Below are 18,741 nucleotides of genomic sequence, written 5' to 3'. Positions count from 1 at the left end.
ACGTGATGGAACAGGAGGAGGCGCAGGAGGAGAAGGCCACGCTTTGTGAGACACAACAACCCAGGCCTTGCATGAGGACAAGAAGCGTGCGGATAGCATGCTTTGTACCGCCATGTAGTCATAAATGTAATAAAGATAAGTGGTTCAATAAACAGGGACCACGCGGCAACGCTAACCCAGCAGCAGCAGACGTGATGGAACAGGAGGAGGCGCAGGAGGAGAAGGCCACGCTTTGTGAGACACAACAACCCAGTGTTAAGCTTGGAGGTGTAATCTCCACAGTCAGCATACACCACATAAGCTGACGTGAAGGAGGTACACACACCAGCACAAGGGATCAGGATATCCCCAGTTTAGTGGAGGAGAGGACTGACTCCAATAGGAGATTGTGGTGCACAGAGCCGGTGCAGATCCGAACAGCCACAAACAACACTTTCGTAATAACGTCTCAGCGCAAAGTAGCGCTGAGCGCATAAACCAGGACTGAGGAGATCAGGACAGGTAGACAGAATGAACGCTTGCTTAACTAGCCACTACTTAGTGACAGCAAGCGTCCACAATAAAACAGACTGGAATGAGGTAGCCAATGCGTTTGCAGCAATGGCGTGCCTCACAAAGACAGGACAGGATAGTCAGGAAATAGCAGGATCAAGATAGATGAACGTAACACAGATAAATATACAATAAGTATGATTTCCTAGCGTATTACAATTACAGCTATCAATGAAACTATTTGTAACGTCTGACTAACATATGTATATATCGGCAATGAACTGATATATGACATAAGCAGGAACTCTGACTAAGACTGGAGTAATACAGGGAACAGGACTCAGAAGGATTCGCTATCTCTTCGCAGAGATGAACGCAATCCACAAACAGGACCAGGAACAGGATAACTAGCTCAGCGTGCTGGAACGCTGACTAACGGAACACAGGATATAAACAGTTCGTGTACGTATATATCAGCGACACTGATGTATCAACGTAACACGAATACAAGGAAAATAATAAACGTGCAAGTATGCGTATATATTGGCGATGAACCAATATATGACACAAGACAAGCAAAGTAACAACTTCTAGAACAAGAGCAGAACTAGGAGGACTCGCTGACCCCTTCGCAGGAGTCAGTGCAGTCCACACGGACCAGGAACGAGGTGGGGCACGAGCAGAGTAACAGACTGAATCTGAGACTATGGTAGCCCATCAAGCATTGCAGGAAGCAGTTCTTTATACTGAGGTCATCCAATGGGAGCAGACCTGCAGATTCCCACACAAGTGAATGGTAATTAATCACAGGCTGGCAGCAGGAAAAGGCAGACAATGATATGCAGCCTGCAGGAAAGGGATTGCCCCTCCATAGCAGCAGACAATGTTTGTTTACACAAAAGCATATTAAACTGTCATTAACTTCAGAGCGACTGCAGATGGAATCAGCAACTAGTTTAAGTGCAAACCAAACTATGCAAGAAAATGTATGTAATGACATCAGAACTGCTTGGGTTACAATACCACTGCAGCCAGCAGTAAACGCTGCAGACATGATCATAACACCCAGGCCTTGCATGAGGACAAGAAGCGTTCGGATAGCATGCTTTGTACCGCCATGCAGTCATAAATGTAATAAAGATAAGAGGTTCCATAAACAGGGAGCGGCAACGCTAACCCAGCAGCAGCAGCAGCAGCACACGTGATGGAACAGGAGCAGGCGCAGGAGGAGAAGGCCATGCTTTTTGAGACACAACAACCCAGGCCTTGCATGAGGACAAAAAGCGTGCGGATATAGCAGCAATGCTTTTTGCCGCCATGCAGTCATAAATGTAATACAGATAAGAGGTTCAATAAACAGGGACCGGAAACGCTACACCATCCCAGATGTTCATTGGTCATGTTACTTGGTTGGGGTCCTGGAGTGTTGCGTAGTCATTTCCAATCCAGGATTGATTCATTTTAATTTGAGTCAGACGGTCTGCATTTTCTGTGGAGAGGCGGATACGCCGATCTGTGACGATGCCTCCGGCAGCACTGAAACAGCGTTCCGACATAACGCTGGCTGCCGGGCAAGCCAGCACCTCTATTGCGTACATTGCCAGTTCGTGCCAGGTGTCTAGCTTCGATACCCAATAGTTGAAGGGTGCAGATGGATTGTTCGACACAGCTACGTCATCTGACATGTAGTCCTTGACCATCTTCTCCAGGCGATCGGTGTTGGAGGTGGATCTGCACGCTTGCTGTTCAGTGGGCTGCTGCTGCATGGGTGTCAGAAAATTTTCCCACTATAAGGACACTGCCGATACCATTCCCTTTTGGGCACTAGCTGCGGCTTGCGTTGTTTGCTGCCCTCCTGGTCGTCCTGGGTTTGCGGAAGTCAGTCTGTCGGCGTACAACTGGCTAGAGGAGGGGGAGGATGTCAATATCCTCTCTAAAGTCTCCACAAGGGCCTGCTGGTATTCTTCCATTTTGACCTGTCTGACTCTTTCTTCAAGCAGTTTTGGAACATTGTGTTTGTACCGTGGATCCAGAAGGGTATAAACCCAGTAATTGGTGTTGTCCAGAATGCGCACAATGCGTGGGTCGCGTTCAATGCAGTCTAGCATGAATTGAGCCATGTGTGCCAGAGTCCTACCAGAATCCTCATCATCCTCTTGTGAGCGTTGTGATAGTTGTTGTGATGCATCATAGTCGTCACCTTCCTCCTGGTCTGCTTCTGCTGACCATTCGCGCTGAATTGTGGAAGTCCAACGTGCACCGCTCTGGCCCTCGTCAGTGGTGGCATGAAATTCCTGCTCCAACTCCAGCTGTTCCTCCTCCTCTTCTTCGTCATAGCTGCTGGGGCCAGCGTTCCCTGAGGCGGATGGCCTGATGTTGGTACCATCACGCTGATCGTTTTCTCCTTCAGATTCCCCCAGTTGCATCATGACAGCTGTTTCCTTGATTTTCAACATTGACCTCTTCAGTAAACACAGCAGTGGTATGGTAATGCTGACTGAAGAGTTGTCACTGCTCACAAGCAACGTGGATTGCTCAAAATTTTGGAGGACTTGGCAGAGGTCCAACATGTTGGCCCAATCGGATCCACAGAAGCTTGGCAGCTGTCCGGATGCGCCTCGGTACTGCGCCGTCATGTACTGGACCACTGCACTCTTCTGCTCGCAAAAGCGTGCTAGCATGTGCAGCGTAGAATTCCAGCGCGTAGGGACATCACACAGCAAGCGATGGTGGGGGAGATTGAAGCGCCCCTGCATCTTGGCGAGTGCCCCCGAAGCAGTACTGGAATTTCTACAATGTTTGGCCACTCGACGCACCTTCAACAGAAGATCGGCCACGCCTGGGTATGTCCTCAGGAACCGCTGAACTACTAGGTTCATCACGTGCGCCAGGCAAGGGATGTGTGTCAGCTTAGCCAACCTTAAAGCGCGAATGAGATTACTCCCATTATCACACACAACCATGCCCGGTTTCAGGTCCAGCGGTGCCAGCCACAAATCCGTCTGTTCCTTTATTCCCTTCCAAATTTCCTCCCCTGTGTGCTGCTTATCCCCAAGGTAGATCAGCTTCAGCAACGCTTGCTGACGCATGCCAACAGCTGTGCTGCACTGCTTCCACGATCCTACTGCTGCTGGGTTAGCGTTTCCGGATGAGGTACAGCTTTGAGATGCGTTGGAGGAGAAGGAGTCAGAGAGGTAGGTGCTGCTGTTGTTATCCAGTGGGAGGGACGGCGGTGCAGCTGTTTGCGGCGTGGGCAACACCCGCGCCGTAGCAGGTGAGGAATCGCTGCCAGGCTCCACAAGGTTCACCCAATGCGCGGTAAGGGAGATGTATCGACCCTGTCCGAACGCACTCGTCCAAGTGTCAGTGGTGAGGTGAACCTTGCAGGCAACGGCATTCTTCAAGCTTCGGGTTATTTTGCTGACCACGGGGTCATGCAACTCAGGCACTGCAGAGCGCGCAAAGTGGTAGCGGCTGGGAACCACGTAACGTGGGATGGCCACTGACATCATGCCCTTGAAGCTGTTTGTCTCCACCACTCGATATGGCAGCATTTTGCAGGCCAGAAGCTTGGCTATGCTGGCTGTTACTGCTACGGCCCGGGGGTCATTTGCTGGCAATTTCCTCTTGCGCTCAAACATCTCCGACACAGACAACTGAACCGTAGCGCTGCACACGGAAGGGCTGTTGGTTGTTGTGTTTGATGAACACTGGGAGACCTCAAGAGCACTACTCCGGAAAGTGACAGTGTCAGCGTCGTCTGATGTTTGTGAATGTTGTGAACCACGCAATGGCTGGGCTACTGCTGCTGCTGAGGCGGGTCTGGTGGTGAGTCTGGTGAACCCAAGGGAGGCAGTGTTGCTGGTACCCTGTCCTGCCGCGTTTGCCCACAGAGTGGGATGTTTGGATAGCATGTGGCGGCTCATGCTGGTAGTGGAGAGGTTGTTAATACTTTTCCCCCTGCTCAGGCGGGTCTTGCACACCTTGCAAATCGCCATGGTAACATCCTCAGTGCAGTCTTCAAAGAAAGCCCAGACTTTGGAGCACCTGCCTCCTTGCTGGCGATTTCTGTTTGCTCCTCTTTTGCCTCTCACTTGAACTTCCACGCTTGTGGTGCCTGAAATTGCGCGCCGCCTACCTTGTGGCACAAGGCGAACTCGTGCAGCAGTGGGTTCTTCAACAGACTCATCTGTGCTGCTGCTACGACGGCGATGTTCTCGTTCAGAAACAAAATCTGGGTCTATGTCCACATTGTCCATACCCTCCTCTTCCATCTCCTCAAACTCGTCATATGTCATTGTGGGGGGCCGCCGCCGTGGAGTAGAGCTCCCCAGAACAACCTCTGCGCAGCTCACTCCAACGTCGTCTTCCAGATCTTGTCGGCCGACCTCCTGCAATTGCAACCCCTCCTGCCCAACTTGCTCTGGGATTTGGGTTTCCGAGTCCTCCTCGGACTCGCCTTGTATTTCAGTGCGCGGTGCATTTCCCACAGTTAATGGTTGTGAATCCGGGCACAACATTTCTGGCTGTTCCTCCATTGACCTTTGAAAGGTGGAAGTTTGTTGGGCTGGGAATAGCTCCTGCGAATACCCCATTGTGTCCTGAGGTAATTCATCGGACTGGTTATCTGGCAGTTGTGTGCGTGGTGTCGCTGCCGGTTGTGTCAGCTTTGTGCCCACTGGCTCCTTGTAACTGGCTGAGGACTCGGACCTCGTGCGTGATGTGCTGGTGCTGCTTAACCCACTGCTGGACGCTTGAGAGGTCATCCAAGTAATTATCTGGTCCTGTTCTTTTGGATCTGTGAGGGTTGTTGTCCTGGACAACATGGGCGGTATTGAGTGGGTTTTCTTGGGTGCTCCCCTGTGGCCTGTACGTGAACCGTCAGGGGAAACACCTCTTCCCTTGCCCCTTCCTCTTTCACCGGATTTCTTCCTCATTTCACTTATCCTTACAGTACACGCTGACTGGCAGCAGTACAGTGGCAGTACAGAAATGCTATACAGTACCACTATTCCCAGCAGCGACACAGAGCACAATGCTATACAGTGGCGGGTGAGCGGTGTACCACTATTCCCAGCAGCGACACAGAGCACAATGCTATACAGTGGCAGGTGAGCGGTGTACTACTGTTCCCAGGCCCAGCAGACACAGAGTGGAAGTAAACACAATGCTATATAGTCTGGCTGAGCGGTGTACACAGAGTGGCAGTACACACAATGCTATATAGTCTGGCTGAGCGGTGTACACAGAGTGGCAGTACACACAATGCTATATAGTCTGGCTGAGCCGTGTACACAGAGTGTCAGTAAACAATGCTATATATAGCGTGGCTGAGCGAGGTACACAGTGGCAGTACACACAATGCTATATAGTCTGGCTGAGCGGTGTACACACAGTGTCAGTAAACAATGGTATATAGTCTGGCTGAGCGGTGTACACAGAGTGTCAGTAAACAATGGTATATAGTCTGGCTGAGCGGTGTACACAGAGTGGCAGTACACACAATGCTATATAGTCTGGCTGAGCGGTGTACACAGAGTGGCAGTACACACAATGCTATATAGTCTGGCTGAGCGGTGTACACAGAGTGGCAGTACACACAATGCTATATAGTCTGGCTGAGCGGTGTACACAGAGTGGCAGTACACACAATGCTATATAGTCTGGCTGAGCGGTGTACACAGAGTGGCAGTACACACAATGATATATAGTCTGGCTGAGCCGTGTACACAGAGTGGCAGTACACACAATGCTATATAGTCTGGCTGACCCGTGTACACAGAGTGTCAGTAAACAATGCTATATATAGCGTGGCTGAGCGAGGTACACAGTGGCAGTACACACAATGCTATATAGTCAGGCTGAGCCGTGTACACAGAGTGTCAGTAAACAATGGTATATAGTCTGGCTGAGCGGTGTACACAGAGTGTCAGTAAACAATGGTATATAGTCTGGCTGAGCGGTGTACACAGAGTGGCAGTAAACACAATGCTATATATAGCGGGGCTGAGCGAGGTGCACAGTGGCAGTACACACAATGCTATATAGTCAGGCTAAGCCGTGTACACAGAGTGTCAGAAAACACAATGCTATATATAGCGTGGCTGAGCGAGGTGCACAGTGGCAGTACACACAATGCTATATAGTCAGTCTGAGCCGTGTACACAGAGTGTCAGTAAACAATGGTATATAGTCTGGCTGAGCGGTGTACACAGAGTGTCAGTAAACAATGGTATATAGTCTGGCTGAGCGGTGTACACAGAGTGTCAGTAAACAATGGTATATAGTCTGGCTGAGCGGTGTACACAGAGTGGCAGTAAACACAATGCTATATATAGCGTGGCTGAGCGAGGTGCACAGTGGCAGTACACACAATGCTATATAGTCAGGCTAAGCCGTGTACACAGAGTGTCAGAAAACACAATGCTATATATAGCGTGGCTGAGCGAGGTGCACAGTGGCAGTACACACAATGCTATATAGTCAGGCTAAGCCGTGTACACAGAGTGTCAGAAAACACAATGCTATATATAGCGTGGCTGAGCGAGGTGCACAGTGGCAGTACACACAATGCTGTATAGTCAGTCTGAGCCGTGTACACAGAGTGTCAGTAAACAATGGTATATAGTCTGGCTGAGCGGTGTACACAGAGTGTCAGTAAACAATGGTATATAGTCTGGCTGAGCGGTGTACACAGAGTGTCAGAAAACACAATGCTATATATAGCGTGGCTGAGCGAGGTGCACAGTGGCAGTACACACAATGCTATATAGTCAGGCTAAGCCGTGTACACAGAGTGTCAGAAAACACAATGCTATATATAGCGTGGCTGAGCGAGGTGCACAGTGGCAGTACACACAATGCTATATAGCCAGGCTAAGCCGTGTACACGGAGTGTCAGAAAACACAATGCTATATATAGCGTGGCTGAGCGAGGTACACAGTGGCAGTAAACAATGCTATATATATAGTGTGGCTGAGCGAGCGGTGTACTACTGTTCCCAGCAGCGACACGCAATGACTGGGGGGGACCCTGGCTAGCGTGGCTGGAGAGCGAACTACCCTGCCTGCCTACCCAAAGCTAAACCCACAGAGAAATGGCGGAGATATGACGTGGTTCGGGTATTTATTTACCCGAACCACGTGACCGTTCGGCCAATCAGAGCGCGTTCGGGCCCGAACCACGTGACCCGTTCGGCCAATCACAGCGCTAGCCGAACGTTCGGGGAACGTTCGGCCATGTGGCCGAACGGTTTGGCCGAGCACCGTCAGGTGTTCGGCCGAACTCGAACATCACCCGAACAGGGTGATGTTCTGCAGAACCCGAACAGTGGCGAACACTGTTCGCCCAACACTAGCGTGGACTAGGGTTGGAAGATCCTCTGGGGGAATCAGATGTTTAATCTTTGCAATGTTCTTCAGATGAAAGAAGGAGGATTTAACTACAGATGAAATTTGGTTTCTGAAACTCAATACCCCATCGATTAGTACGCCAAGGCTGCGCCCAAGGTTGGAGCTGTTTATGTCTGAATTCCCAATCCTGATTGGTGTTGCTTTAGGATAGAGCTGTTTTGATGGCGGGCACTGGCCTTGGACAAACAGGACCTCAGTTTTGTCAGCATTCAGTTTCAACCAGATATCATTCATCCATGCCTGTAGCTCAGCTAAGCAAGAGTTTATTTTTGGGGTAGGGTCTGTTCCACCAGGTTTGAAGGACAGGTATAGCTGTGTGTCATCGGCGTAGCAGTGGTACGTCAGGCCATGTCGTTGGATAAGTGTACCGAGTGGCAACATGTAGATTGCAAACAGCAGAGGGGATAGGATTGATCCTTGTGGCACTCCGAATTGTAGAGGTGCAGGTTTGGACATTATAGGTCCTAGGGATACTCTGTGTTCTGTCAGTCAGGAATGATCTGAACCACTGGAGGACTGATCCACTGATGCCACAGTACTCCTGCAGTCTGTTAAGCAGGATTTCATGGTCAACTGTATCAAAAGCCGCTGAGAGATCCAACAGGATTAGGATGGAGCATTCCCCTCTTTCCCTTGCCATGAGCAGATCGTTGCAGACTTGGATGAGGGCTGTTTCACAGCTGTGGTGTTTCTTAAAGCCAGATTGTAGAGGGTCCAGGATGTTGTTTACTGACAGCCTGGTTTCAAGTTGCAGATAGACAGCCTTTTCAATAACTTTACCTAAGAAGGGGAGGTTGGAGACAGGTCTGTAGCTGCTCATAGCATCTGGATCCATGGAAGGTTTTTTAAGAAGGGGCTTGATGATTCCTTCTTTTAGAGAGGTAGGAAACCTCCCTGCTTGCAGAGAGCAATTTACTATTTTGTGAAATGCTGGACAAAGCAGGTCAGGGCATTTCAGCATATGTTTAGTTGGTCCAGGGTCCAGGTCGCAGGTTGTCTGGCGGAGGCGACGGAGGATGTCTGAGATCTCTTCCTCACTAATACTTTTGAAGTCAGTCCAGGGTGTTAGGTTGTTTTTGCAGCTATTTCCAGGAGTTGCATGAGTCTTGGATGCTGTGGATTGAATGAGAGACCGAATAGAGGATACTTTGTCAGCAAAGTAGCAAGCAAATTTCTCACATAGCTCCTTTGAGGGAGTTATAGTAGGTTTTAGACAGGATGGATTACATAGTCTATCAACTGTGCGGAATAGTTGGGCTGGTCTGTTGGCGGCCTTTGCGATCTCCTGTGATAGGTAGAAGGATTTTTTCTTGGTGATCGCATTTTGGTAGTTTTCCAGGTGAGAGACAAGGGTGTGTTTATCTTTTGAATTCTGGGATTTTCGCCACTTCCTTTCTAGTCTGCGCACTTCTTTCTTCATGTCCTTTAGTGAGCTGTCAAACCACCGTGCATGGTGAAGTGGTGTAGACCGTTTAATGCGAACTGGAGCAAGGGCGTCGTAGGCAGATGACACTGAATGGTTGTACATCAGGGCCATGGAGTCTGGGTCTGCGCAATGATTGGTTAATGCGTCGAAGTTGAGGGTATTCTGAACGTGCTGGGGTGAGACATCTTTCAGTGAACGGTATTTTATGAGTTCTTTCCCTCTGTGTTTTATCGCTGGTGCTGTCAGAGAGAAGTGGATGGTGTGGTGGTCTGACCATACCACTGGGTTTATATCCATGTGTGATATTAAAAGTCCGGAATGAAATATAAGATCCAGGGTGTGCCCTTTCTTGTGGGTGGGGAGGTTGACAGCCTGAGAGAGACCCAGTTCATTCATTATGAGAAGTAGTTCACTTCCTAGGTGGGAGTCGTGATCATCCACCCATGCATTGAAGTCTCCCAGGATGATCCATCTAGGGTGTTCCACTGTTAGGCAGGATAAGAGTTCAGATATTTCCTTAAGAAAGGCTGGACCATTTTTTGGGGGGCGGTATATGAGCAATATGTTGATGTTTACTTTTGCTGACAGTTGGGCTGCAATACATTCAAAGGTTTCAGTGGGGCCTATGGGCAGGGGCCTTATGTTCAAAGAGGATCTGAAGCATATGGCAACCCCCCCACCCTTGCGGACTTGTCTCTCACAGTGCAAAACTGAATAATTGGTCGGCACGGTTGCTTCAAGAGTTGGGCCTGCATGCTTCCCAAGCCAGGTCTCTGTCAGAAAGGTCAAATCAGAGAGCTCTATTAGGTCATGTATAGTTGCAGTCTTATTATTTATCGATCTGGCGTTGCAGAGTGTGGCTGTGATTGAGCTTTGCTGGGGATGTTTTTTAGGCTTCACTGTCAAACTTGTTATCCTTTGCCTGGTGTTGCTTCCCTGGTGTTTATTTTTGGATCCACTACCTCTCCGCCCCCTTCTGCTTTTCCTGAGTATCCCAAAGGATTTTAAAAGAAGAGCTAGTGAGGTGTTAATTTGTAATTGATTCTTTGGAGGGCAGGCAGAGAAAAGGTCCTTTGATGAGTATTTGTATGTTGACATTAGAGACAATAGACTTGTTCTGATAGCTTGTACTTCTGGAGTCCTGCTGAGATCAAAGGGGATCTGTGCAAACTCCTTTCATTCCTACACAGAGTTGGATCATAGATTTATTTTAAGTAAAGTTCCTTGTTTTAGAGTTAGATGATAAATGATAACATAAATGTGGAAAATAGTCACTTGGTGCATATGCCTTGGATAATGGATAAGGATTACTCACAGGGTGGAGTGAGGGCAATCACAGGCAATCAAGTCTTCAGAGAGGTTGAAGGTCTTGCTTCAGGTCAGCTGTTAGAAGGCTTGGTGTGTTCAGCAGTGGTAAGCTTCATGGAGGATTTCAATCCAGTTTAAATCTCTGCCATCCAAAGTAATCCGATTGTTCTGGTTGGTTGTAGTTGTAGCCTTAGTCGTGGTGGGTGGAAATCCTCTGTATTTTGAGTCCAGTTTCAGCACAAATAGGTTTAAAGGTGTAGAAATCTGAGACAAGGTCTGGAGCAGCTTAAGAGAGCTGCAGCCCGGCTGGGCGCGCTCAGTAAGGTGCGTTACACAGTGAGTTTGGTGTGTCAGTGTGAAGCAGAACTCTAATTACACTCCCTGATTGATGTATACACATGCAAGATGTTTTAAAGCACTGTAGGCCTGCAATTTAGCATTCAATGTGATTTCTGCCCTTAAAACACTGCTTTGCGTCACATCCAGATTTTTCCACGGGACTTTGGGCATGTATCCCACTCCGCCATGCCCCCCTCCAGGTGTTAGACCCCTTGAAACATCTTTTCCATCACTTTTGTGGCCAGCATAATTTTTTCTATTTTTCAAAGTACGCATCCCCATTGAAGTCTATTGTGGTTCGCAAACTTTTCCACAAATCGAACCTTCCGCGAAGGTTCGCGAACGGGGTTCGCGAGCCTAAAATCGGAGGTTCGGCCCATCTCTAGCCATGATGAGACATATCGTCCTTGCTTGTGAATGCTCACTGAGAGACATGCTTCAGTGCTGCTGGCCTAGCAAGTGCTGTATACAGTGATACTGTAAACCTAAAGCTGTTCAGTGATTAACCCCTTCACTATCACTACACTATTGTTGTATTGTTAATTAGCTTGATTTCATTGTGTGACAGTCAGAGTGTGTGCTGCAGGGCTGCTGCAGCTGCTATATGTCTATGTGTGTGCTGAGCACAGACCAGGCCAGCTGCTGCCTGCTGGCCATCTATTAGCCTTAGCTAGCTACAGTACAGGTTAGGTTAGGGATTAGGGAATATGATTACTGTGTTATTGTGTAGTTAGTACTGTAGTACTGCAGTCAGTGCTAGTAGTTGTTAGAGTAGTAGTACTGTGTTAGCTTACTACAGAACTGCTGTGCGGCTGAGCAGTGCTAGTGTGGCAGTTAGTGTCTTCTCCTCTGCTGTCTGACTGTCACTCGGCACTTGGCACGTGGCCCTTGGCACATGGCCCTTGGCACTTTGCACGTGGCACTTTGCATGTGGCACTTTGCACTTAGCATGTGGCACGTGGCACTTTGCACTGTGCACTTTGCACGTGGCAGGTGGCACTTGACACGTGTCACGTGGCATGTGCAAAGTGCCACGTGCAAAGTGCCACGTGCCAAGTGCCAAGTGCCACGTGCCAAGTGCCACGTGCCACGTGCCAAGTGCAAAGTGCAAAGTGCCAAGTGCCACATGCCAAGTGCCACATTGCATGTGCCACTGCCAAGTGCCACGTCTGGCATGCTCCTGGCAGATGTTACACCTGCTGCTGCTGCATTGCCCTGCTCCTGCCGCCTTTGCTGCTCCCACCACCAGGGTGCCACAGGCCACTGCTGCTGTGCTGATACCACCTATATTTAACCCAAAACACAATTGCTGCGTAATTTTTTGGAGGTGTCTGGGCTGAAAACTGCCATGTCCCAGTTGTGCGGTTCGACTTTGGACAGCTGCACGACCACTGTCTGGAACCTAGTCCTGATGTTAATTGACAGCCAATTATTTTTTTTGGGGGGGAGGGGGGGATTTTAGGTCCCCACATCATCAATTAGTGTTCCCCTTTAAAAATAATGATGCTACATGCCTCATTTACCCTAAAAAAACATTTTTAAAGCAATTTAAAGGCCTTTTCAGTTTTTTCTATCCAGATATCCGAATTTGCCCGGATACCCCGGATACTGAGGTCGGATATCCGATTCAGATCCGGATCAGAAAATTTCAAACTCGGATATCCGACCTGGATTGGATATCTGGGTATCCGGGTATCCGAGCAGCACTGAATGTAACACGGGTGGTTTTATTATTCTTCATGTTCAGGCATCACAATGGGCTAACTGTAATTTGCTCTGCCCGGATCAGTATCTGGAAACCAATAGCCTGCACCCTTCAGAGTTTATAGGAGGAGTCCGTTCATAATGCTGGCGATCAACACACCAATGACATGATATACAGGATAATGGCAGTCTTAACTTGGAGCACTTGTTTGCGCAAGCAATGACAGATGTTTGAGTCACTGGCCTGGCAAGTCTGAGTTGGTTGAGGCAGTAAGTGCCCACATCAGAACGCATAAGTGCGCGCGCATTACCGGAAGTAGATGTTGAAGTGCTCACATTGAAACGTATAAATGTGGGTGGCATGGCGGAAGTGGATGCTGATATGTCAGGAATTGCACAGTGACTGCAGATGGCATGGTGCCACTATCAGTTCAAGCCCGGACTTGATGTACTGATGTGTGTGGTGGATTTCTCCAGGTTTTTATGACCACACATCTTCAGGATGTGAGAGTTTGGGTGTGGCCAGGGGAGTGGATGGAGCCTGTATGAGGCTATAAATCAGTTGAGGGATCAAGGGTCAGGCAGGTAATGGTTTTGAGAAAGCCAAAGCCGAGTGAAACGTTGATCGACCTATCCTCTCCCACCTCCTTGTGATGCCAGCGATTGTGCCAGGCACATATTTTATATTTCCAATATTATACTATTTCAAACATTATACTTGCATTAAAATCCTATCCTCATCCCTCCTTTTACACTAATCCTTCTTCTACACTAGCCCTGCCACTACTGCTACACCTAACACTAACCTCCCTGCATTAACACTACTGCTCCACTACCTACCATTGCCCCTGACACTAACCTCACTGCTGCTTCACTCCACTAACTTAACTAACTGACTGTCACTACACCTAACACTAACCTCACTATCGTTGCCCCTAACACTAACCTCACTGCTGCTTCATCTGACTAACTTTACTGTCACAACACCTAACACTAACCTCACTGCAGTTACATCTAACACTAACCTCACTGCCTCTTCACCTTACTAATTTCAATGTCACTACACCTAACACTAACCTCACTGCCATTACACCTAACACTAACCTTACTGCCACTTCACCTCAGGGCCGTTTGTTCTGCCGTGCGGCCCGTGCCGCCGCACTGAGCGCTGCTGGGAGGGGGCGCTGTGATGGAGGGGGGAGCCGCAGCCGCAGGGAGGGCAGCCCGACCTCTCCCTCCCTCTCCCCGGGCCGCCCTCCATGCGATCTCCCCTCGGACTGCAGACTAATGAAGCAGGGAAGCGCTGTGCATAAATACTCACCTCGCTGGCTCCAAGCGCTGCTCTCTCGCCGCCAGTCTCATCTCTCCTCCATACACGCTGATACACGCTGCTTCCTATTTAGCCGGAAGCAGCGTGTGTATCAGCGTGTATGGAGAGAGGAGACTGGCGGCGAGAGAGCAGCGCTTGGAGCCAGCGAGGTGAGTCGTTTTCTATAGCCCTTCCCTGCTGCATTACTTTGCAGTCCAGGGGGGATCGCATGGAGGGAGGCCCGGGGAGTGGAAGGGAGGGAGAGGTCGGGCTGCCCTCCCCGCAGCTGCGGCTCCCACCTCCATCATGGGGGGCACCTACCTAACCTATATTGGGGCAGCTACCTATCTAACCTATACTGGGGAGCACCTACCTAACCTATATTGGGGCAGCTACCTATCTAACCTATCCTGGGGGGCACCTACCTATCTAAATTATACTGGGGGGCACCTACCTATCTAACCTATACTGGGGGCAACTACCTATCTAACCTTTACTGGAGGCACCTACCTATCTAACCTTTACTGGGGGGCACCTACCTAACCTATACTGGGGCAGCTACCTATCTAACCTATCCTGGGGGGCACCTACCTATCTAACCTATACTGGGGGGCACCTACCTATCTAACCTATACTGGGGGTGGGGGGCAGCTACCTATCTAACCTATACTGGGGGGCACCTACCTAACCTATACTGGGGCAGCTACCTACCTAACCTATCCTGGGGGGAACCTACCTATCTAACCTATACTGGGGGGCACCTACCTATCTAACCTATACTGGGGGTCAGCTACCTATCTAACCTATCCTGGGGGGCACCTACCTAACCTATATTGGGGCAGCTACCTATCTAACCTATCCTGGGGGGCACCTACCTATCTAACCTATCCTGGGGGGCACCTACCTATCTAACCTATACTGGGGGGCACCTACCTAACCTATATTGGGGCAGCTACCTATCTAACCTATACTGGGGGGGCACCTACCTAACCTATATTGGGGCAGCTACCTATCTATACTATCCTGGGGGGCACCTACCTATCTAACCTATACTGGGGGGCAGCTACCTATCCAACCTTGGGGGCAGCTACCTAATCTAACCTATACTGAGGGGGCAGCTACCTAATCTAACCTATACAGGGGGGCACCTACCTATCTAACCTATACTGGGGGGCAGCTACCTATCTAACCTTTAGTGGGAGCATTAACTTATCCAACCTGTATTGGGGGCACCTACCTACCTAGCTAGCCTATACAGGTAACAACTATACTGGCTACCTATATTGGAGGCACCTACCTAACTAACCTATACTGGGGGCATCTACCTATCTAACCTATGCTGGGGGCAACTATTCTGGCTACCTATACTAGAGGCACCCACCTAGCTAACCTGTACTGGGGGCACCTACTACCTATCTAATTTATACCGGGGACGCCTGCCTATCTAACCTATACTGGGGGCAACTATACTGGCTACCTATACTGGAGGCACCTACCTGGCTAACCTATACCGGAGGCAACTATACTGGCTCACCTATGCCTGGCTACCTATACTGGGGGGACCTATAGCTGGCTACCTATACTGGGGTACCTATTCTTTGGGAATCTATACTGAGTGCAACTAGACCTGGCTAACCTATACTGCGGGCACCCATACCTTGCTGCGGGGGGGGGGGGGGGCGCAATTTTTACACCCTCGCCCTGGGTGCATTTTAGCCTAGAAACTGCACTGCTTCACCTTACTAATTTCACTGTCACTACACCTAACACTAACCTCACTGCCATTACACCTAACATTAACCTTACTGCCACTTCACCTTGTTAATTTCACTATCACTACACCTAACACTAACCTTACTGCTGCTTCACCCCATTTACTTCACTGTCACTACACCTGATCTAACACTAACCTCACTGTGGCTACACCTAACACTAACATTTCTTCCATGACACCTAACATTAACTTTCAACCACACCAAACAATAACTATCGACTGTGTGTGTATTCCTCACGTATGCCAATTCTTCCATCACAGCCGTAGCACCTTCATTTACCAAGCTGCCACAGCTGTAGGGCCATCACATGACGAGTTGTGCCAAAACCTAACACCCTGGTTCTCTATAGCCACAATTAGCATTTCAGGCTATAGTATTGCTGAGGTGTGATGCAAACAGCTGCACTGAAAGTAAGGGCTTTAACCTTTTGGGGACCAGGTACGTTGAATCAACGTCCAGCCGGTGGTGCCACCGTTCTGACTGGACGTTGATTCAACGTCCGCGCTAACCAACCGTCCCGACGTGATCGTGCGCACCGGAGTTGGGAAATTAAGCTGTCATATGACAGCTGGCATCTCCCCTCAGTGATCAGCAGCCATTGCGTATGGCTGCTGATCACGCGATCACTACGATCGCCGTCGGATCGTAGTGATCAATTTGACAGCTGCGGCGGTAGGGGGGGAAAAAAGAGGATCCACTCACCCCAGACGCGTAACTAGGGGGGGTCGGGGTAGGTCACGTGCCCCCGGGCGCTAGGTCCCCGAGGGCGCCCAGCTGAGCTGCAGGGTTTTTTCTTTTTTTTTTGGGAGGGGAGCAGCGGAGAGAAGAGGGAGAGCTGTGAGCAGCAGTGGAGAAGGGGGGGCCATCTCCCCCCCTTCCCTCACCTTAGGGGGCTCTCCCTCCCTCGCTGTCCCCTCCACAACTAATGTCCGGGTGGCTGGCGCAGCGGGCGAGACTTACCTCCGTCTCGCTCCAGCGCCGGAAGTTCGGGTCCTGCAGCCGCTGCTCTGGTCTGGACCAGACCAGAGTAGCGGCAAATCCATCCCGCGCTGCAACGAGACGCAGGTAAGTTCCGCCCGCCGCTGCCAGCCACCCGGACATTAGTTGTGGAGGGGAGAGTGAGGGAGGGAGAGCCCCCTAAGGTGAGGGAAGGGAGACGTCCGCCCTTCCCCACTGTGCCCATAGCTATCCCTCCACTGCGCTGTTCCCCTCCTGCTGGGGGGGGGGGGATACCTGGCTACCTATTCTGGGACATATACCCCCTGACTACATATACAGGGGACATATACCCCCTGACTACATATACTGGGCACATATACCCCCTGACTACATATACTGGGGACATATACCCCTGACTACATATACTGGGCACATATAACCCCCTGACTACATATACTGGGGACATATACCCCCTGACTACATATACTGGGCACATATACCCCTGGTTACATTTACTGGGCACATATACCCCTGGCTACATATACTGGGCACATATACCGCCCCCACCGCTCTTGCCGGCATTTCTGCTCCTTCTGACGTCAGCACCGGGTCCCGGCTTAATGACATCATCAAGCCACGACCCAGAACTGAGCGGCAGTAGGAGTGGAGATGCCGGCCGGAACGGAGGGATCCGCTGCAGCTCGTCGCTGGAGCCTGGAAGATGAGTAATTGCTGCTGACAAGGGGGGGGGGGGGGGGTACCTGGTCACACAGGGGGGAGACAGCCTAGCCAGACCCTGCAGGCTGCCTGACCCCCCAAATGCACCCCCCTTCTGCAAAAATGCCTAGTCCTGGAGGGGGGTTAGGCGACCGGTCCCGAAAGGGTTAATTAACAAGTAATTATGGTATAATGCCCACCTGATGGATTCTCCACAATATGATTGGTGAGTACGAAAGAAAGTGTAATAGTCATCTAACAGGGATAGAAACATAAAGCTAACATGGGAAATCACCAAATGCCTAAACATTCCAGTACCCACTTGGGCAACATGCTTTTACATTTCAATATATGATGTATTAACACTTTGTGACAGAACTCATTCCTGTTAAATAATTGATAGCATTAGCCTGTACATGGATTATCACATGCAATTCAATTTCAGAAAAACAATAAAGGCAAGACAGTAAAACAATTCAATTGCGAAATCAATATTCCTAAGTGTAATTCATACATACCTGTATGTCATTAAGCCTGCAGCTCTAGTGCCTTATTAACCATGCAGAATTGGATAAAATGTTCTCTTGTAATTTCCTATTTTCAATGCCTCTTAAACAGTTCAGTGGGATTCATGCTTTCACAGATACATAATGAACCAAGATGCTTAAAGAAAAAATCTACTTTCAGTGTAGTGCCCTAACCCATTCTGCAGGTCATAAAACATCTGGTTGCCATAGCAGCACTTGACCTAGCAGCCAGGTTTCTGATTCTGAAGGACAGAATATCTGTGAGAGACTGGACTAGAATATTATCTTTCACCAAAGACACCAAAGCTACTGTGATATATTACACAGACAGACTTTGCCAGTTCATTTATGTATGCTATGGGGAATTAAAAGAGTAGATGAAACTGACCCTAATTACACCATCCATTTTTTTAAATGCTGCAAACTCTAGATACATCTTCATCTTGCCCTTTGTTATTAATAATCAACAGGAAATTGCAATATATTTTCAGAGTGCTAGCATGAGTCATTTATCTCCACGTAGAGACACATCCCTGCTTCCGACATTGTGTTTATTATTGATTTTAGAATTGTCCTCTTTTGATTAGTGTTGGGCGAACAGTGTTCGCCACTGTTCGGGTTCTGCAGAACATCACCCTGTTCGGGTGATGTTCGAGTTCGGCCGAACACCTGATGGCCGAACTAAGAGCGCATGGCCGAACGTTCCCCGAACGGTCGGCTAGCGCTGTGATTGGCCGAACGGGTCGCGTGGTTCGGACCCAAACGCGCTCTGATTGGCCGAACTGTCACGTG

This window comes from Hyperolius riggenbachi, chromosome 1, assembly GCF_040937935.1.
Source record: "Hyperolius riggenbachi isolate aHypRig1 chromosome 1, aHypRig1.pri, whole genome shotgun sequence".
Lineage (NCBI taxonomy): Eukaryota > Metazoa > Chordata > Amphibia > Anura > Hyperoliidae > Hyperolius > Hyperolius riggenbachi.
Note: the sequence above shows the minus strand (reverse complement) of the source record.